This window comes from Lutra lutra, chromosome 1 (assembly GCF_902655055.1).
Source record: "Lutra lutra chromosome 1, mLutLut1.2, whole genome shotgun sequence".
Taxonomy (NCBI): Eukaryota; Metazoa; Chordata; class Mammalia; order Carnivora; family Mustelidae; genus Lutra; species Lutra lutra.
The window spans coordinates 183,472,908-183,494,465 of NC_062278.1; the positions used below are offsets into that span (position 1 = coordinate 183,472,908).

The window sequence follows — 21,558 nt, forward strand, 5'->3', positions numbered from 1 at the left end:
CTCCATTTCTCACCTCCCAACCAGTAGGAAGGGGGAAGGGACCAACAGCACTCAACCATTTTTTTTTCTAAAGATTAAGATTTCAAATTGGTATCAGCATTGCACTTTCTAGCCCACTGGCTAGAACTTAGTCTAATGGACATACCAAATAGAGGAAGGCTGGGAAATGTAGTCTTTACCTGGGCAGTCTTTACACTGAAAGGACAGGATGGATGGGGGTGAGAGGGACAATGAGTAGTCTGCCGCACCATCCTTAAGAGAGTCGGGGAGACTGCAAATAGATAATTGAAGAGTGCCAGACAATCCAAAACCCCAGTTTGGGAATAATCACAGTAGTAGGTCTGGAATGTGCTTATAATTTACTGAATAAGAATCAAGAAGAAAGGTCAGGCTTCCTGAAAGAAAATGCGAAGATAGAAACAAAGGGTGCCAGGGTGGTTCAGTGGGTTAAGCATCTGACTCTTGCTCTCAGCTCACATCTTGATCTCAGCTCAAGTCCTGATCTCAGGGTCATGAGTTCAAGCCCCATGGTGGGCTTCCCACTGGGTATAGAACCTACTTAAAAAAAAAAAGAAAAGAAAAAATGAAACCAGTCCTATGCCACCGAGGTCTTTTAACCTCTCTGAAAGATGCCTAGAAAACAGTGCTCACCTGTGCCCGGAGTTTGACTTGTGCAAGAAGCCTCCTTCCAGCTGGGGGTTGAAACTTGTAGCTCTTGATCCTGAATCATTGTTGGAAAGGGAAAAGGGAGGGCGTTAGGAATGCTCCCAGAGGGTAGCATCAGTTATACATTGAAAAAGGGGTTTCTTTAGATTTTGTTAGAGGAGGAAGAGAAGTCGGGAAGAGGAGGGAGCAAGAGAAGGTGCAGAAGGGTGGGCAGGGAGGTGGAGGAGGTGGAAACACATCCCCCTGCACTTCAAAACCCCTCTAGGCTGCCCTGCAAATTTCTGGAATAATGTAATTTGCATGTGACTTGAATGACAATGTGGCTGGTGAATTAGAACACCTGGAGAGAGAGACCACCCCAGCAGATAGTGAGGCTTTGTAAGGAGGTTACCATCTGGGGGGAGCTTGCTAAGATTTCTAATGTAACAGCCCTCTGATGTGTTCAGAGACTGCTTTTCCCTCCGAACATTTGTGCCTAAGCCCCTCCACTTGCCAAATAAGAACAGAAAAATGTCCTCCTGGAGAATTTATTTTAAAAAGATTATAGGATGGAGCTGGGGAAAACAGAGACCAAATCAGAGAGATAGACTTTTTATTAGGAAAAATTTCACACATATATGATAAATCCAGCTACAGCAGTCACCAACTGCTGGCCAGTCTTGTTTGCTTCCCCCACCCCTACTTCCTGTCTTCCTCCTGGATTATTTTGAGTAAATCCCAGCATTGAGTCATTTTTATCTGTGTATTTCAGTATGTGTCCCTAAAAGATAAGAACTCTTCTACAAAAGATATAACCATGATACATAATTACAGTTTAAAAATCAATAATAATTCCTTAATATAACCAAATATCATTGTTTAACTCTCTCCGCGTCTCCCCGCCCCCCACTTCCAGGTGTGGGTGCGCGCTCTCAACTGATTTATTTACATCAGGATCCAAACAAGGTCTAATTGTTGCATTTGGTTGCTACGTCAGATGTCTCTTAACTTTATTTTAATCTGCAGGTTCCCACATCATCTATTTTATCCCCCTTTACACAGGGAAGTTTCCCAGCGTCTGGATTCTCTGGTGTCACTGAATGCATTCCTCATCCTCTACATTTCCTGGTGATTGGCTACTAGATGCTGAGGCTTGGTCTTGGGGTCTCATGCAGGTTAGATTTGATGTGGTCAAGGTGTGTGTTCCTACAGCAGGAGGCTGGTGCCTGGTTTTTCCTTCTGTGCTCTTAGCAGACACTGATGATCATTGGCCCCATCCATTCTTTCAGTAGGGATTTGGAAAAATGGGATATTCTAATTCTTTCATTGTTCTTAATTATTTACCAGCTGGTATGGGTTCTACAGATAGCTCTTTGTGGTTACCCTGAGGAACAATTCATACAGGAAAGACAGGGTAAAGACTTGACTCTTCCCCTTTACCTACCAGTTTTCAAAATAATAAATTCTTTCCCTGTCATCTTCTGAAAAGACAGAGAGGAGTTTTTCTGTTTGTTTGTTTTCATTTTGTTCTTTATGAGCTTGTGATTTACATATGCAGTGTGATTCAGTCCTTTGTGGTTAATTCTTATTAATCCTCAAATGGTCCCCTTGTTGGCTCTTGGGATCTTCTCTGAGTTGACTCCCGAATCCTTTTGGCAGGACCCCACTAGTCTTTGGTAGCTTCCTTGTTTTCTGATATGAGTAGATGGCCAAGTTTATCTTAAGTATTTCTTTCTCTAGACCTGAAATCAGTCATTTCTCTAAAGAGCTTAGTTTCTCTTAGTGGTAAGTGGTATTTAGAGAGTAGAATCTGGGTAATTCAGATGAGATTGGGCGCCTTCAGGGTGGTATGGGCGTAGACAAGTCTGGGTAATTCAAACAGTTTTTAGGACAATGTTTTTATTTAATTTGAAAATAAAGTATAAGCATTGTAAACACAACTTTAATTCAGGGACTAAATGAAAAATTTGAACAAGGATGCTCTAGAATATCACTGTTCAATAGAACTCTCTGTAGTGATGGACATATCTGACATCTGAGCTATCCAATATGGTGGCCACTAGGGGCATGTGACTATTGAGAGCTTGGAATGTGGCTAGTGCAACTGAGGAACTGATTTTTAAGTTTAACTTTAAACTAATTTAATTTTAAATTTAACTAGTCACATGTGACTAGTTAATACCTTTATCAGACAGTGCTAGAAATCTAGAATCCCCGTGATTAAATTCCACAGTTGGGTTTTTTTAAGCACCATCCCTGTGTAAGATAGAAAACAGAGTAATATGCTGTCATTCCTGCTAGAATCTTCCAGTATATTCTAATAAAGAAAATAGATAAATCTCCTAATAATTTCAGTATAACCAAAGTGGTAATTGCTAGCCAAGTTACAATGCAATGAGAATTCTGAAAAGGGAAATGTATGTTAATAATCTGATTGGGATGATCAGAAATGGATTCATGGAGAAGATTACATCAAAACATCTTTTTTTTTTTTAATGAACCATGACCTTTGTCATTTTATTTTTACTTTACATTTTTAATTTTTTTGGGAGTTTTTTAAAAAAATGGACTTTATTTATTTGGGGGACAAGTAACTGAGAGGAAAATTATAGACTTCTCATATACCCACTGCCCTAACACATGCACAACCTCTCCTGTTATCAACATCCCTCACTAGAGTGGTACATTTATCACAATCGGTGAACCTACACTAACACATTGTAATCACCCAAAGGCCATTATTTACTTAGGGTTCATTCTTGATGTTCATTTTGTGGTTTTAGACATATACAAGGACATGTATCCATCACTCTAGTATTACACAGGTATTTTCACTGCCCTGAAAGTTCTCTGTGCCGTGCATATCGATCTCCCCACCCCTACTGCTGACACGGACTTTAACTGTCTCCATAGTTCATTTTTTTCCAGAATGGCATATAGTTAAAATCATATAGTATATAGCCTTTTGAGGTTGGCTTCTTTCACTTAGTAATGTGGTTCTTCCATGTTTTTCATTGCTTGTTGGCTCATTTCTTTTTAGTACTGAATAGTGTTCCAGTATCAGGATGTACCAGAGGTTATTTATCTATTAACCTCCTCATGGACATCTTGTTTGGTTCCAAGTCTTGTCTTTTATGAACTGCATTGTAAAAGCTCCTCTAAACACCCGTAAGAAAGTTTGTGTATGAACATAGTTTTCATTTCATATGAGCGAATAAGAAGTATGACAGTTAGGTTGTACAATAAAATTTATATTTAGTTTTGAAAAAATTACCGAACTACCAAAGATGCTTTTAAAACTACAGTACTGGTAGTAGTAGTAGTAATGATACTACTACTACCTTTCATTTGTTGAGTATGTGCTTTAGGCCAATAACTTGATATATAAGAACTTACTTAATTTATCCTAATAACCCTATAATCTAGATTTTTTTAAACAAATTTACTTATTTATTTCAGAGAGGCAGGGTGTGCATGAGCAGGGGGACGGGCAAAGGAAGAGGGTGGGAAGCAGACTCCCGGCTGAGGGCAGAGTCAGGAGCAGGGCTTAATTAGTTGCCTTACTGGGAGATCATGACCAGAGCTAAAACCAAGAGTCAGATGCTCAACCTACCGAGACACCCAGGTACCCCTAATGTAGATGTTTTTAGCCCCCACACCCTTTACAGAGGAGCAAATGGAAGCTTTAAGGGACTTACGACTTGCTCAGGGTTTCCCCCAACCTCCCAAGTCTGTCTCACCCCAAAGTCCTTATCCTTCATGGCTGTGTCTAACTCTCAGAACAACAACGTTGCACAAAAACTTTTAAAATGTGCTGAATTTTCTTTGCTTCTTGGAGCCCTCCTGAATTAAAGATAACTTTCTTTCTGCTCCTCTGAAAGCCTGCTTGCAAAGAAGCAGGATGACCTTCTTCTGAGAGTGACGGGAAGACTAAGGTGGACACGGAGGGAAAACCCACTGTAACTAGCAGAGCTGACGGCTCGCAGGGGCCCAGGTGAGGCTGTGCACCCACTGAACATCATTGTCTAGCCCCTCAGCACTTCTCTCCCAGCCTCCCTGTTTCTCTCTCCCCATGGCTGGCTTGATGCTGGGGTCTCTGGTTCCTTTCTAAAGCTCGTACCCAGTTTCTACTTCCCTGCCCAACCTTGTGAGTTGTCCTTGGTGATGCTGTCTGTATGTCTCCCAGTGATCCTTCTGGACACTGTCCTTTCCCATCTCCCTTCCTGCCAGCTTTGCCCCAACGCTGGGCCTCACAAAGGCTTCCTGGGGCCTGGTTTCAGTGGAAAGCCTCAGGCTTGTTTCTTCATCTATAAAATGAGGATATTAACGGTACTTGCTCATAGATTTCATTTTCAATTGCCTTTTTTTTTTTTAAACTCAATCTCTCAGCCCATCATGGGGCTTGAACTCATGACTCCGAGATCAAGAGTTGCATGCTCTACCAACTGAGTCAGCGAGAGGCCCTATCACACAGATTTCTCGATAGGCGGACATGAGCGAACACTTGTAAAACTCTTAGCACAGCACTTGGTATGTAGTAGCCATTCAATAAATATTTGCCGTTAATAATAATGGTTACCCAGACAATGATAGATGGCCCTTGGTTTGGGAGAAAGCTGGAACAAGTAACTTTGTTAATTGCATTCATGTAATTTGGTTACTTGAGTGCTAAGAGCTCTGAAATAACTGATGGGGGTGGTGCCTGGGTGGCACAGTGGGTTAAAGCCTTGCCTTCAGCTCAGGTCATGATCCCAGTGTCCTGGGATCAAGCCCTACATCAGTCTCTCTGCTTGACAGGGAGCCTTCTTCTCCTCCTCTCTGCCTGCCTCTTTGTCTACTTGTGATCTCTGTCTGTCAAATAAATAAATAAAATCTTAAAGAAAGAAAGAAAGAAAGAAGGAAAGAAAGAAAAGAAAAGAAAAGAAATAACCGATGGGCCACCGGGTTCAAGATCATGGTCTTCTTTTTACCTGTTAGGTGGCCTTAGGCAGTTACTTAATTTTCTGGAGCTTCAGTGTCCTCATGTGTAGGCTGGTAATCATAATGTGCTGCTGCCTCCTGGCATTTACGCTGCCATTCCCTCTGCTTGGGTGATCCTGCCAGAGCTCTGCCTGTCTCACTCCCTCACCTCATTCAGGTTGCTTCTCAAATACCACCTCCTCAGAGGGCCTCCCTTGACACTGTCACTGAGCCTGACTCTAAGTCCTTTATAGAGCTTATTATGACCTCCCTTATCATACAGGTACCGTGGGCTGTCTTCCTCACCTCCTCCCAGAAATCCAAGCTCAGAGACGTAGGAGTACATCCAGCTTGCTCCCCACCGGCGTTCCTGCTCCAAAAATGGCACCTAGGACATGTTCACTTGCAATGAACCTCGTTGAGAGAGAAAATTGTGTCAGGTCTTTTCAAAGGATAGAGACCTAGAGCCATAAGTATGTGCAGCTAGCTTCCGGCCATCTGGAGAACGGTGTGAGAGGTGTGCAAATTAAATTCAGCAAGGTGACACACCTAACATTTTTAGTTTTGCTGAAAGAGCTAGCCTGTTAGAACCATACCTTTCTGTTGGTTTGGGATGGGCTTTAAGGAACCCTGCCAGGGCCAGAGGGAGACAAGGCCAACTGTGATAGGAGTGCTCTCATCATCTCCTTGGAGCGCTAGCCAACTCTGTGATGTTCTCCTCTCTCTTCAGCTTCTTCCTACACCTGAGGACTTGGAGAGGGCTCTCTACTCCTTTCCTTCTTGTAAAGGATTTATAAAAATTGTCCAGAGCTGGCCTGAACTGTAAAACCTACCACCTCTCCCAGGGAGTTTGCCTTTATTTTATTTTTAAGAATTTTTTAGAGAAAGAGAGGATGCACGAGCAGAGGGAGAGGCAGAGGGAGAGAGAGACAAAATCTCCAGCAGACTCCCCGCTGAGTGCAGGGCCCAACGTGGGGTTTAATCTCACAACCCTGAGATCATGACCTGAGCCAAAACCAAGAGTCAGATGCTCAACTGACTGAGCCACCCAGGTGCCTCAGCGAGTTTGCTTTTAAAGCTAATCCCTGGTACAGAATCTCATGACCTGTAGTATTATCTATTATTAATTATCATCTATGGGTGTTTTAATTATTAGTCAATTATGCCAATAACTCTCCGAAATTAAACATATGTCCCCAACTTCAGCAACGGGGACACTGAGGCTCTCCAGGCCTTGTAGCTTGCCGAGGACTGTATACTTGGCAATGACTTCAAAGCTGGGCTCCTTCCTTCGACCCTCCTTGCTTCTACAGGCTGGGCAGTGGAAGCTAGGCTTAGAGGGGAGAGGGCTGAGAGCAAACACACAGTCCACTTTGGCTGCTCTTGCTCACAGTAAGGGGATATGTTTCCAAAGGGCTGCTGGCAAATAATTCCGAGGGTTTGGCTAGCCTGAAGTAACCGATCTATTTAGAGGTTTGAAGACCAAGCAGCAGAGGCTAAATAAGGTAAAGTGTCTGTCAAGAGTGGAGGCCCAGGGAAGAGAACAGAATATTAAAAAACTCATGGTTCATGTCATGTTTGTCTTTACCCGAGGCTCTTTTTAAAGTATGCTGCAAATAGAATTCATTGCTGTCCTCACCTTAGAATACAGAAGTTGTGATACAAGGCCAGATGAAACAGACACACTATAAATGTCAGCACAAATATAGATTTAAATATAAATCCACATTTAAATATAAACATAAATATACAGCATATACATATTTTTGGTTTCTGTTCTTCAACTAAACAACTTTGGAAAAAGTAGGTTGATTATATGTAATTTGGGGAAAAATGGAGAATGCTCAGTCAAAATTTCATGTTCAGATTATAGGTATAGGGATTCAGGGATTTCTCCTATGGAATGTTGAATTTTTAGTAATCATAGTAGCTGTCACTTATGTAGCACCTGTATGTGTCAGGACCTGGGCTAGCCCCTTCCAGATGATTAAGTGTCTACACTTAATCATCACAGTCCTATTCTCCATGTTTTCATATATTGATGAACAGGTAGAGGTTCAGAGAGATTAAGCAACTCACCCAAGGTCACACAGCTGGTAAGCAGCAGAGCCAGGATTTGAGCTAAGACTACAGAGTGTTAGATGCACAAGGGTGGGAAAGCTGTGTTTGCCTGTGTATTATCTGATGTTCAGAATGGAGCTAGTCATTGCAAGAGCTCAGTGAACACTGAAATGAAAAATGAACAAATGAATCAACGAATGGCTCTAACTCCTGTATTCTCAGCAACGCTGCTAAACTTCCTTCTTGCTTTGTTGTGCACCTGCCAGGATCTCACTCCCTGCATCTGAGTGACAGAAGGCATCAGGATTGAGTCCTTTCTGCCTCTGAGGTAGAAAGAGTCAGTCAAAGGTGTATTTTCACCTCCTTTTTTTTAAAAAAAGGGTTTATTTATTCATTTGATAGAGATCACAGGTAGGCAGAGAGGCAGGCAGAGAGAGAGAGGAGGAAGCAGGCTCCCCACTGAGCAGAGAGCCTGATGCAGGGCTTGATCCCAGGACCTGAGCCAAAGGCAGAGGCTTTAACCCACTGAGCCACTCAGGCACCCTATGTTCTCGCCTCCTTTTATCGATCTTTGGTGGGACACAGCAGAGGGCCGTGAAGGAAGAGCTCGGCTGCGTGTTTGTGTATCCATGTAGACTGATCAGGGTGGCAAGTGTGGCTAGAAGGGCAAGTCCACCCTGGGTGTGTCTGCCAGCGTGTTTTCACACGTGTTGCCATCGCTGCTCTCATGGAGAGAACGGAGGGCTCTGGTCCCACAGTGTCTGCTAACCTCAAGGGAGGGAAAGAGGAAATGACAGGCAGCTTCCATGGCCAGAAAGAAAAGCAGAAATTCAGCAAGAAACAGAAGTTCTCTGGCAGTGCCTTGTTTTAGTTCCTCAAACCTGAACTGAAAGTCAATGGGGTGTCCTAAAAATCTCACTGCACTGGAGATCAGGAGATCGGGGTCCACATCCTGCTTTGTCATTGACTTGGATAAGTCATGCTTTGGGATTTTATTTTCCTTATGTCTAAATAAACAAGTTAGACTAAAACCCTGCCTTCAGGCATTTAGAATCATGGGTGTGTGTGTGGAGGGGGTGTGAGGTCTATCTGGTGGCCGTAATGATTAATGAGTAGCACTGATGTGTGTGTTGGGGGTGGAGGGGAGATGCTAAATGTATTCAGTGCTTAAGACCACACAATGAGAAACTGTCCCACTTAGAATCTGGAATGATAATTAAGAACCGCTTCATTGCTAAAATACTGTGATGCTATTCTAGCTACACTGATTTGAATCATCCAAGTCACATGATGAAAAGAAATGAGATTCTGTATAAGGAAATCAGAAGTAACGGATGTTATATCTTTCTAAATGCCTGCCAGTGTACCTTTGGTGAAGGTCAACACAGCTTCTTAACCTGGGGCGCATCTCTGCCCATTGTCTGGGGAAAGCAGGAGGGAGCTGGCCCCAGACAGGAAATGCCCTAGGCAGTTGCTCTCAGACAGGAAGGTAAGACAAAAGCCCTTTTTGGCACTGCAGGAACACCTATCCTCTAGAAGGCTGGGATTGGAGTGGGTGTCTGGTCAGGAGCATAGAAAAGGCTGAGAGAGGCAGCCAGCCAATGAGCCTGAGAACACCACCTTCTCTCAGGGCCTGGCGGTTTCCCACTTAGAGGGGAAGATGGGGCTGAAACGCTCAGACAGCAGGAGTCTGGGGTTGACAAGCACGAGCCTAAGTCATAGACTTCAGCTGCGGGTCTACTCCAAGAAGTGGAACCAAATCCTCCTCAGCAGATACTTGCAAGGGACTCACTTACAGAGAACTGCCACGCACCCCCCCACCGCCAAAGGACCAGTGAATTTCCACAGAGGAGCGCTCCCCTCCCCACCACCCAGAGCTAGTTAAGCTTTCCCCCATATCCAGATGCCATGTTGGTTGATGTTTTATTGAGATATAGCATACACCCAGAGAATTACCCAGGTCCTAAGTGTACAGCTGGATGAACGTTTCCCCACGTAGACACCTATGGACCCACCACACATACTAAGACAGACCATGTCAGCACCCTAGACAACTCTCTGGGCTTCCTCCTGGCCAGTGAGCCCTGCCAAAGATAATCCCCTTTTCACTTGACTACCAAGGCAGCATCTTTGAACTTCCCATCTGTAGTATCATACAATGGGTGGTGGTCATTGCCTGACTTCCTTCCTTTGGTATTCATCACTGGGGATTCACCAGGGCTGTTGTGCTAGGGGTTCCAGAGCACTAGCCCATTGTATTATGCCACAGGGAATTTGTTGATTCTACTGTGGAGGGACATTTGGGTTGGTGATAGATGCCATCTTGAGAAAGAGTAAGAATTATGGAAACCTCTCAAGATGAGAAAACAGGCCATTTAGGGAACCTGAGCCTGAAAGAGACCATCTTAAGCTAGAAGCAGCAGAATGAACTTCAGTTGTCAAGTTTACATTTTGCCTTGCTATTAAACACCAACAACTTGGAAGAGAGATATTTGAGAGGTGGTACATTAAAAACAGGACGAGTTCAGGGGAAACTATTCAGAAGATGTGGAAAATCTGAGTGAACACCTCCACTGGGGGCACAGAGCTGGGGTCACAGAGGACTCCGACAGAATTGAAGTCAGCCGTGCAACAGTTGTCAAAGAAAACACCAGCCTAATTCAGAAAGGTGCACAATTAGTCACTCTGCAGTGGTCAAGGGCTGTTCTAGCTATTCTGACTAATTTCCACTTGTTTCTTTTAAGAAAAGTGGGAGGCCCTTGGAGGGGTCTCAAATCAAATAATCTCAATGATTTAAGAAATGAAAAATGAGCCCAGGGGAAAAAAGCTAACAGAGTTAGGGTTGTTGTTGCTTTGACAAAAGACTGCTATCTGTAGAATGGGTATTTCCGTCCAGGAAGGAAAGTGTTGGCATCCTTTTGCACTAAAGGAGGAATAGCTCTCCCCGGATGCCTTTATACACATGATTGGATGGTAGGAAGAGGACACAGGTGAGAACTGTGTGTCATCCCCACTGTGGTATGCGTGGGGTGTCCGCAAACTCTTCAGCCCTCACTTCCCTCTGACACACAGTAGGACTGTCCTTTCCTGCCTTCTTGAATTTAAGCACAGTCATGGGACTTCCTTTGGCTAATGATGTGTGAGTGGAAGTGACATGTTTGATGCAGAAACTTTACGAGTCAGTGTGACTTTTTTTTTCCAGAGACTTGTTCCCCTCTGCCATGGTTGAAGGTAGTGTATTCCAGAGCAAGACCCCTAGCCCACCCTTGACGACATGTTTGTGGACCAGAAATAACCTGCTCTGCCTTCAACCTGTGAAGCTTATTTGTTTTTCACAGCAGACATTAGTCTACCCTGAATGATGAAGTTGCTTACCAGAGTCTCTAAAAATGGTCAGTTGATGTGCTCTTATGACTGTGGCCTCTCACACCTAGCTGTAAGCCACCGATCAAAGGCCAGCCCATCATTTCTTTCTTGGGAATTAGAGTGCCAAGAAAGAGTGGGGACTACTGGCATTCCACAGGGGAAGCTATAGCTAAGAGGATATGAAGGGTAGTCTGGACTTTGGGCCATGTTGGGCCAAGGACGAGGCAAATGCAAGAGAGCTGTCCAGTAACGAGGACTAGCAAATGGAGGGACTGAGTTGAGAAAAGGAAACTGAGAAAGGAGGTACAGCCCCCAAATAGTCCCAGTTTTGACTTTCCAGTTCATCCCCATAGGGCTAGTTGTGCTTTGTTTCCTGTTTTTAGTTTCTATAAGATCCCTGTAGACTAACGCTGACTCCCAAATACACACCCCCCTTACTTCTTGAACTAGTGTAAGGAGCTTCTGCGCTTTCCAACAAGAACCCTACCAGAGAAAGTAGAAACAGCAGCAGGAAGTTGATAGTAGCTGCTGACCCTGGCTAACACGTACTGTGTGCCAGGCACTGTAGCAAACCTTTCATGTGTAGTCCATCTCACTCTCACAGCAATGTTATGGGGCACCTGCTTTCAGCATCCTCTTTTCTACAGATAAGGTAACTGAGGCATGGAAAGTTTGAGTACCTGTTCCCATACCACCTTGCTACTAAGTAGTGTCTGGTTTTAGACTCCAGACTTTAAACCACTACGCGATAATGAACTTCTAAATGCTGTTGGTGATGTTTTGTTAGGTAAAATGTTTCTGAAATTGTGCTTCAGCATGTTTAAAGTTAAAATGATTGTTATTTATTTTATTTTATTACTTTATTTATTTATGTTTTTAAAGATATATTCATCTGAGAGAGAAAGAGAGAGAGTGCTGGGTGGGGAGGGATAGAGGGAGAGGAAGAGAGACAATCCCAAGCAGACTCCCAGCCTAGTGTAGAGCTCAAGGCAGGGCTCGATTCCACAACCTTGAGATCATGACCTGAGCTGAAACCAAGAGTCAGGCACTCAACCGACTACATCCCTCAGGCACCCCTATTGTTATTTATTTTAGGTGTGACAAGGATATTTTTAAATGAAGTATTGTCTTTAGAAATGCATACTAAAATATTTACGGATAAAATACTATGTCTGGGACTTGCTTCAAGTAATGAAAAGGAACAGGGAGTGGGTGGCTGGCAGTATAGACATGAGTTGGTCATTGTTAAAGCTGGAGGGTAGATACATGGGGATTATTCTCTCCACTTTTTTAATGTGTCTGAAATTTTCCATAATAAAATATAAAAAAACCAACCAACAAACAAGCATATGAGAAGGCCTGGAAAAGACTGCAATTGGCACAAAATTTAAATGCCATGTTTTATCCTGTCTATGCTATTTTCCTTCTAGAGCAGGGGTTCTCAAACTATGACCAGTGGTCCAAATGTTTTTGTATAGCTTATAAGCTGCGAATGGTTTTTATTAGTTGAAAAAGTGCCCATTGCATGAAATTCAAAATTTAGTATTGATAAATAAAGTTTTATTGGAACATAGCCCCACCCATTTGTTCATATCTTCTCTGTGACAGCTTTCACACTACAAAGACAGAGTTGAATTGCTGTGTCAGAGACCACATGGGCCACAAAACCTAAAATATTTACTCTATGGCCCTTTATAGAAAAAGTTTTGCTGGCTGTCTTCTACAAGGGGATTTATTCACGCATAATTTTATTTTTAAAAACCCAGAAAAAGAAAAACAATATTTTCTTTTTTTATTAGGAAAGTAATACAAGACCATTGTAGACAATGTGAAACATGCCAGAGTATGAAAAAGAAAATGAAAATTACCCACTCGGTACCCATTTCTAAAATCTTCCCTCTTCCCTCACATTGACCAACTACTGACAAAATGAAAGTTGCTCTAGTTTGAGGACAAAGTAAGGATTGTCTCTCTGGTGCTCAGCTGGACAAGCAAACATATGCTGTGACAAGGAGACACCTGAAGGGACCTAAAAGAGACCACCTGGGGTCTTGTATGATAACCTTCCCATCACATCTCTGAACTCCTGTATAAATAAATCCTAGTGGGAGGGCCTTGTCGTGAACATTGAACATAACAGTGAGAACTAATACTCAGGGTGTGAATCCAGTTAACAAGTCTGGGGAAATATAACAACCTTTTCAAATTGTATTTATTTTTCAAAGATTTCATTTTTTAAAAAATAATCTCTACACCCAACGTGGGGCTCAAACCCACAACCCCAAGACCAAGAGTCACATGCTCCACCGACTGAGCCAGCCAGCCACCCCCAAAGTAACAACCTTTAATACTGACTTAGCCCATGTTCCAGCAGCACACTAGCCGAAAGGTTGAAGCCACCAAAATGTCCATCAGCGATGCTTGGATAACAAAACATAGTGTAACTGTGCAATGGAATACAAATTCAGCCTTAAAAAGAAAGGCAGTTCTGGCAGGTGCTTCGATGTGGATGAACCTTGAGGATGTGATGCTAAGTGAAAAGTAAGCCAGTCACAGAAGGGCAGCTACAGTGTGATCTCCCTTCTAGGAGGTACCTACAGCAATCAGATTCGTAGAGACGGCAAGCAGAACAGTGCTTTCCAGGGCCTGGAGGGAGGAGGCAATAGGAGTCATGATTCATAGGGACAGAGTTTCAGTGTGGGAAGATGACAAAACTTCAGAGCTGCTGGTGGTGTTGGACAACACTGTGAATGTTCTTAGTGCCACTGAACTATCCAGCTACAGATGGTTTAAGTGGTAACTTCTATGCTAGGTGTGTTTGACTACAATTCTCAAAAAATGACTTAAATTTCAAGTCATTGAAAAGTGGTAATTATAGGCAAAGTAGCTAAATTTTAGCAACAAAGAGTTCAATTAACTGAGAAAGTCTTAAGGCTACATGATTAGTATAACAGCAGAAGGTAGTTACTAATAAGGAGATGATGTGCATTTTCTGGGTGGGCCTCTAGAGTTTGCTTTCTGTGTTGGAAGGTTCTGGAATAGGTCTTCCTGGGAAATCAGAAACTTGATTCTTCTAGTTCAGTGATTTTATAATAATGCCAAGAGAATGGTCTGAAGGAAAAGTCAGAGCTGTCATTAGTGGTATCACCAGTGACCTAACTTTTCATTATTTGTATGCTGCACTTACAAGCCTGATTTCAGTAAAATTTGCTTGATTTCTAATAACCCACCAGGACTGTGGCCATCACCCACATCATTTAAGGACTGCGTGTTGGCCTGAGCTGCTGGGCAGTCCTCAGCTTCACTGAGCCCCCAAGCGTGTGCATTCTCCCCTGTGGGTGACGGTATGGTCAGACGAGCTAAGCAGGCATGCTGTAAAGCCACAATGTCTGGTTTTCCATGGGAGGGCCCGGGAGAATAGGATAGGCGGCTATCAGCCATGGCATCGCAAATGCCAAGTTACACCCCAATCATCAATTGAGTGGAAGAGATCATCCCAGACGGTGATGAAGAGCAGCTGCTCACCGTACCCGACATGAAGCTGTGTGACCAGATGCCAATGATGCTTTGACCAAAAGCAACTCCTGGTTAGTCCTGCCTCCATCCTAGGACAGTTGGACATGTTACGTAAGGCCAGCATCCATTCTAAGTCATCCATTGGATCATACTGATTCGTGAACGCACAGCTTGGCCAGTTGTTCGATATTTTTAAAAATCACACTGCCAAATCATTGCTTGCCAGTGACCTCATGGATCCAAGGGACACTGTGCTAGGGTTAAATTTTCTGATAACTTTCACTTTAAAAAAAGTGGAGTGGCCATTTAACCAGCCTCTCATTCCCTCACACTTGGGGCTTTTGAAATGTGTTTTCATTGGATTTTTTCTGAAATATCAAAAGGATAGGCTCACAAGGAGTAGATAACCAGAGCCACAAGAAGAGTAAAAACAACAATTTACTGAATCTACTATTTATTGGCCACTTTACATATGTTACTTCTAATGGCCACATGAAGAGGTAGGTCTGTTTCTTATTTTACTTACAATAGGATCCAAGGCTGAGAGAAGCAAAGTGACTTATGAAAAGTCATCGTCTAATAAGCGGCAAACCCCACATTCAAATACAGCACTACAGTATCTTGTCTCACATGCGGGAAATCCACGTAGAACGCTTCGCTGACGCAGTGGACCTCTGTGGTTTTTGCCACTCAATACGTGCATCCCAATCACCTTTCTTTTGCTAACAGGACATCGATATTCCTCTGGGGTGTTGTCTTCTCCCTAATTCTCATTCCAGGTGTTTGGGAGCTACAGTGACTAACTCGTTCATTGAACAAATATTTTTTTTAATTTTTTTTGAAGATTTTATTTATTTATTTGACAGAGAGTTCACAAGTAGGCAGAGAGGCAGGCAGAGAGAGAGAGGAGGAAGCAGGCTCCCTGTGGGGCTCAATCCCAGGACCCTGGGATCATGACCTGAGCGGAAGGCAGAGGCTTTAACCCACTGAGCCACCCAGGTGCCCCTGAACAAATATTTTTTAAAGATTGATTTATTTATTTTAGAGCAAGAGAGAGCACATCCATGTGCGAGTGGTGGGGGGAGGCAGAGGGAGAGAGACAGAAGGAATCTCCAGCAGGCTCCCCACTGAACACAGACCCTGAAGCTGGACTTGATCCCAGGACCCCGAGATCATGACCTGAACCAAAATCAAGAGTCCAACCTCAACTAGCTGGGCCATCCAGGTGCCCCTGATTCAACAAATATTTATTGAGAGGAGTTGAGACATTGAGCAGGGAATCAAGATGGTGAGGATACTGCTCCAGGAAAGCTTTTCTATTTTCTATTTCTGGGGGTGGGGGCAGGCAGATAATAAACAAGTAGCAAATACTCAGCATAATTTCAATTGATAATAAGTATTTAAAAAAAAAAACCCATAAAACAGGGTAATGGGAATATAAGAGTAACAAGGAGCTGAGGTGGACTTTTCAAGAGGGTGACCAGGGTCAATGAGAGGCGGTAGCCCTTGTGTTGGGTCACATTTCCACCTGACTTGAGCTTGGAAGGGCACGTTGTCCCCAGACCACGGGCAGCCATCTTGCCCATCCCTGGGGCCAGAGAATAAAGCCAGTGTGGGGGAAGGACAGAGAAGGGAGGGGAGAGAGAGATAGGGTCCTGGGGATCTCTTCAGGCCTCTGAATCATGCTGTAAGTGAGGTGAGACCTGCTCCCTAAACTTGTGTGCAAGGGGGCCTATAGATTTTTTTTTTCTTGAGGGAGTTTGGTCATTTTGTTTTCTGTTTCTTTCTTTCTTTCTTTCTTTCTTTCTTTCTTTCTTTCTTTCTTTCTTTTTTTAAAAGATTTTATTTATTTATTTGACACAGAGAAACACAACGAGAGAGGGAACACAAACAGGGGAGCAGCAGAGGGAGAGGGAGAAGCAGGCTTCCTGCTGAGAGGGAACCCGATGCAGGACTCGATCCCAGGAACCTGGGATCATGACCTGAGCCGAAGGCAGACGCCCAATGACTGAGCCACCCAGGCGCCCCTGTTTTCTGTTTCTTGCACCGGAAAGAATCTTGTGTTTTTACAGCTGCATGTTCAGACTCATCACTGTCTGGCATATAAACCTCCTTCACTACTGGCAGATGTGGGTAAATTTTGGATAGATCAGCAGATGACCAAATACATAAGTGATCGTGAGAGAGCTTATAGGCTGATTCATAGAGAAGAGATGCAAAGCACTGATTGTCCATGCATGGAGAAAAGGATCAGAAAGGTCCACCTTCAACTCCTCACATGGTTAACACTCTGGGATAAGAGGTAGGGGATTTCACTTTTTAATTATTAACTGCTAGAATGTTTGCATTTAAAAGCAAGCGTACATCACTTAATGTTTAAGAAACTGCAGCTCTGGAAGGCTGTGGGCAGAGAAGCCTGTGGAAGGGTAGTGAACAGGGCCCTCAGAAACATGCCTACAACATGTAAAAGGAGGGGTCGGAGGGCTGTCACTCTGTAGCTGCCAACAGCTGCTATTCTTGGGGCTACTCAGCAAAGAAGGGGCTGCCTTGCTTTCTTTCCTCTAGAGCTTCCCAACATTTTTCTTGTCTTGTAAGGGCAGCTGAAAGATGATAATGTCTGTTTGGCTCATAGAATAAAGAAATAAGGGCACATGAATCCAGAAGTTTTTTCCTGGGCACTGTGTTGACTCTGAACCCTGCTTAATTCTCCCAAGAGCTTACGAGGTCCATTTTTTTAAAAAAATAAGTCTTCTTCTTCTTTTTTTTTTTTTTTTTAGATTTTATTTATTTATTTGGCAGACAGAGATCACAACTAGGCAGAGAGATAGGCAGAGAGAGAGGGGGAAGCAGGCCCCCTGCTGATGCGGGGTTTGATCCCAGGACCCTGAGGCCATGACCTGAGCTGAAGGCAGAGACTTACCCCACTGAGCCATAAAGACGCTGCATCTGTTTCTTTGGGTGGAACCTATTCACTGAGCAACAGCAGGCCATGGTTACAGGACAGAGGCTCTTTCTACTGAAAACCCATGATCCCTCAGGGCACCTGGCTGGTTCACTTGGTAGGGCATGTGACTCTTGATCTTGGGGTTATGAGTTTGAGCCCCATGTTGGGCACAAAATTTACTTAAAAAACAAAACAAACAAACAAAAAAGATAGGACTCTTAAAGTGCTTCTCCTTCATGCCTAAGGAATTGTATCTATCTCAAAGTTCAGAACCTTCACCAACATTATTACAGATGTTTCAGTTTTAAAATACTTGCAGAAATTATGGAGTGCCTGGCCAGCTCTGTTGGTGGAATGTGGGACTCTGGATCTCGGGGATGTGTGTTCGAGTCCAACACTGGGTATAGAGATTACTTTAAAAATGAAAGCTTTAGGGATACTGGGGTGGCTTACCTGATTAAGTGTCCACCTCTTGATTTCAGCTAGGGTCATGGTCTCAGGGTTGCAGGATCAAGCCCTGCCTTGGGCTGCATGCTGGACTTGAACCAGCTTAAGATCTTCTCTCTCCTTCTCCCTCAGCCCTTCCCCTCACCCCACATGTGCATGCTCTCTCTCAAAATAATTAATTAACTAATTAATTAAAATCTTTAAAAAATAAAATAAAATATCCATAGAACTTATAATTATCTTCTTATTGTGCCTGAATCTTGCTTGCTTTTACTTTAGTAGGTTTCTTTTTAGAGAATAGCTTTGGCAATCATTTTGGGATGTCCTTTCTCTTAGATACTTCCATTAGATCATGGATTATTCCTAAATCATAATCCTAGGTGAATGCTGTTTCTTAGAAGAGTCCAAAGTCCCACATAGATTTGAGCTTTACTGTTTAAAGCAAGGAACAAAATTTTATGGCAGTCTTTTCAGACAGCTCTTGAAAATTCTGTGATAGAATCAGTCATCATTGCTCCTTTCAACTTAGGAAAAAAATAATTACTTCTCTATAGCAGATTCCATTTGGACCCAAATAAATTGTGAGCTAAAGCCTTCTAAAGCTGTAGCTACTGAAACATTTACCCTTGCAATTGGACTTTTTTATTTAATCGCTTTGCCCAGAGAAAATGAAAAGGCCAACTCCAAACAGGAAAGGTTGGATAATCACAAATTCCAACTTTAAGGAATCTGAATTAATGAGATTTCATGGGATTTTTCTTACCAAGAAAAAACTACCACCTTCCTCCCAAGGGGTCTGTGATGCTTATAACTTTACTTACAGGCTTACAATACCATTCCCTAGAGAAGGAATTATGGTCAGACTTTAATTTGGATCAACAGATAAAATTAGAAAATCTCTTGAGGGAAATGTCATTCATTATTTACAAATGTATATAATTAAAGGAAGAAGTTATGTACAGAAAAAGACTATAGTGTCTGTAGAGCAAAGGCTTAAATATAAGTAGAATTCCTTGGAATCTCACCAGGTGCATGTCTGCAACAGATTAATTTAAAGTCTACAACTTGGAAGCACCTGGCTGGCTCAGTTGGTAGAGCATGCAACTCTTGAGCTCAGGGTTGTGAGTTCAAGCCCCACATTGAGTGTAGAGGCTATGTAAAAAAAAAATTCAATTCAATTAAAAAAGAATAAAAATTTTTAAAAATGAAGTTTACAATTAAAAAAAAAATAGCTTGAGGTAGACACACCACACTGTAATCTTGTGTATTTCTCTGCAGATCAAGGAGAGAGGTGGTTATTGAGGAATAGTTTACCTTGATAGAAGAGATTGCTTGTGTTTGGTTATTTACATAATAAACACAGCAGATATTGATAGGCTTTTTGGCCACCCAGCAACTAGAACGGCTTCCCTATATTTGTAGAATTTCTCACCCTACGGGTCTGAATATGCCTAAGCCAGAAATTCATTTTCTGAACCTCCTTTGTAACTAAGTGTGGTAATCAGAGTTTTTCAGAGAAACAGAACCAATGGGATAATATATATTATATATATGCAAGTGTATCTATAAATATAGATATATCTGTCGGTATATCTATTGGTATATCTATCTGTTGAGAGGGGGTGAGGAAGGAAGAGAATGAGGGAGTTTAAGGAATTGGCTCACATGATTATAGATAACCAGGGAAGAGCCAGTGTTGCAATTCAAGTCCAAAAGCCATTTGCTGGCAGAGTTGTTTCTTTTTGGGGGGATGTCAGTCTTTTGCTCTATTCAGACTCTCAACTGATTAGACGAGGCCCACCTCCATGTTATGGAGGACAATCTGATTTAATCAGACACCTCTGATTTAAATGTTTATCTCATCCAAAAACACCCTCACAGAAAAATCCAAAGTAGTGGTTGACCAAATATATGGGCACTGTGACCCAACAAAGTTGACACATAAAATTACCCATCACAATAAAATATAGACGTTTGACCCAACCCTTACACAGGCTTTGGTTTGGAAGTAAGTACATGTAAAACCCATTCTTCACGTGGGGTAGCAGTGAAGACATCCCACTTACAGAGGCAAGATGGTAGCAGTCCCAGTGGCAGTCCCTTTTTCCTACAGTCTCTGGGGTCTTTGCTAGCAATGGTAGCAGAAGGGTCTCCACAGGAAAGGTCATGGCTTTGTTAAATCAAGTCTCATTCTTTAGTCTTCCCAGGAATTCAGTGAACTACCTAATTCCTTAAATACGTTCCTCTTCTGTTTAAACTAGCTGGGGTGGATTCTGTTTGCAGCTAAGACCTCTGAAATTCAATAAGTGTGTTGTATTAGTTATTACTGCCTAACAAATTACCCCAGAACTTAATGGCTTAAAACAGTAATAGACATTTAGTATATCCCAGATTATCTGTAGGTCAAGAGTTTGGGAGTAGCTTGGCTGGGTGGTTCTGGCCCAGGGTCTCTCAGGAGGTTGCAGTCATTTTCTTGGCCAGCACAGTCATCATCTGAAGGCTTGACTGGGGCTGGAGGACCTAGTCCTGGAGGACCTTTCTAGATGGCTTATTCACATGCCTGGTCAGTTGGTGCTGGCTGTTGGCAAGAGGACTCCGTTCCTCTTGTCTGGACCTCTCTGTACAGCTTCTTGAGAGTTCTCATGGCACAGAGGCTGTCTTTCCCCAGAGAGAGTCATCCAAGAGAGAAAGGTGGATGCCACAATGCTCTTTATGACCTTGGCTATGTGAAATCACATGCTATCAGTCCACCCCATTCTATTTGTTATGAGAAAGTCACTAGGTCCAGCTCTATTCAAAAGGAGAAAAATCCATTTCTACTTTTTGAAAATGGGGGAGTGTGGGAATACTAAAGAATCTGTAGATGTATTTTTAAATGTTCTATGGTAGCCAGGTTCAAGTTGTCCCCTCAATGATCCTCACCTCCTGATATTCACACTCTTGTGTATTTTTGTCCTATACTCTATCACAGTTGTTCTCTTTGACCAATGGCCTATGGAGAAGTGGTGGTGTGTCACTTTTGATATTAGGCTATAAAAATCTCCCACCTCTCTTGCTCTCCCTCTTTCTCCCTGCCTCTCTTGCTCCGGAGGAAGCAAGCAACCATGCTGTGAGTGGCCTTATGGAGTAGTCCATGAACTAGAGCATCCAGCTACCAGCCATCAAGGAACTGAGGCCAGCCAACAGCAAGCTGGAAACATCCTCCAGCCCTCACTGAGCCCATGAGACTACAGATTCAGGTGATAGTTCGCACCCTCATGAGACCTCTTGAGACCTTGAGCCAGAACCATTCCGCTAAGCTGCTCCTGGATTCCTGACCTGAAGAACCATTGGGAGATAATGTTTGTTGCTTCAAGTTTCTGAGGCTTGGGGGTGATTTTTTTTTTTTTTTTTAAATGCTGCAGTAGATAATGAGCACTTCTCCGGACATGTAGCACTATCTAAGCACTATCCAAACTAAGGTTTGCGTGTGTATGTGTGGTGAGTGTGACTGTGTGTGTGCCTTAAAAAGAGAGTTAGAGAATAAAATATAGCTTTGCATAAGTCAACAAAGGCAGGCATGACTATCTTTCAGTCCTCACAGAATATTCTGATGTTCCCTAACCACTTGGAAAATCTCA

General features: G+C 42.9%; 1 long non-coding RNA gene across 1 annotated transcript in view; it reads left to right on the top strand.

The window, feature by feature from the left end:
• Positions 1 to 21,357, top strand: part of LOC125109692 (uncharacterized) — an 85,418-nt gene extending 64,061 nt beyond the window's left edge. The window contains exon 5 of the long non-coding RNA XR_007130336.1: positions 21,034 to 21,357. This is a non-coding gene — a long non-coding RNA (uncharacterized LOC125109692). The remainder of the gene's footprint in view (positions 1 to 21,033) is intronic.
• The last annotated feature ends 201 nt before the right edge of the window (positions 21,358 to 21,558 follow it).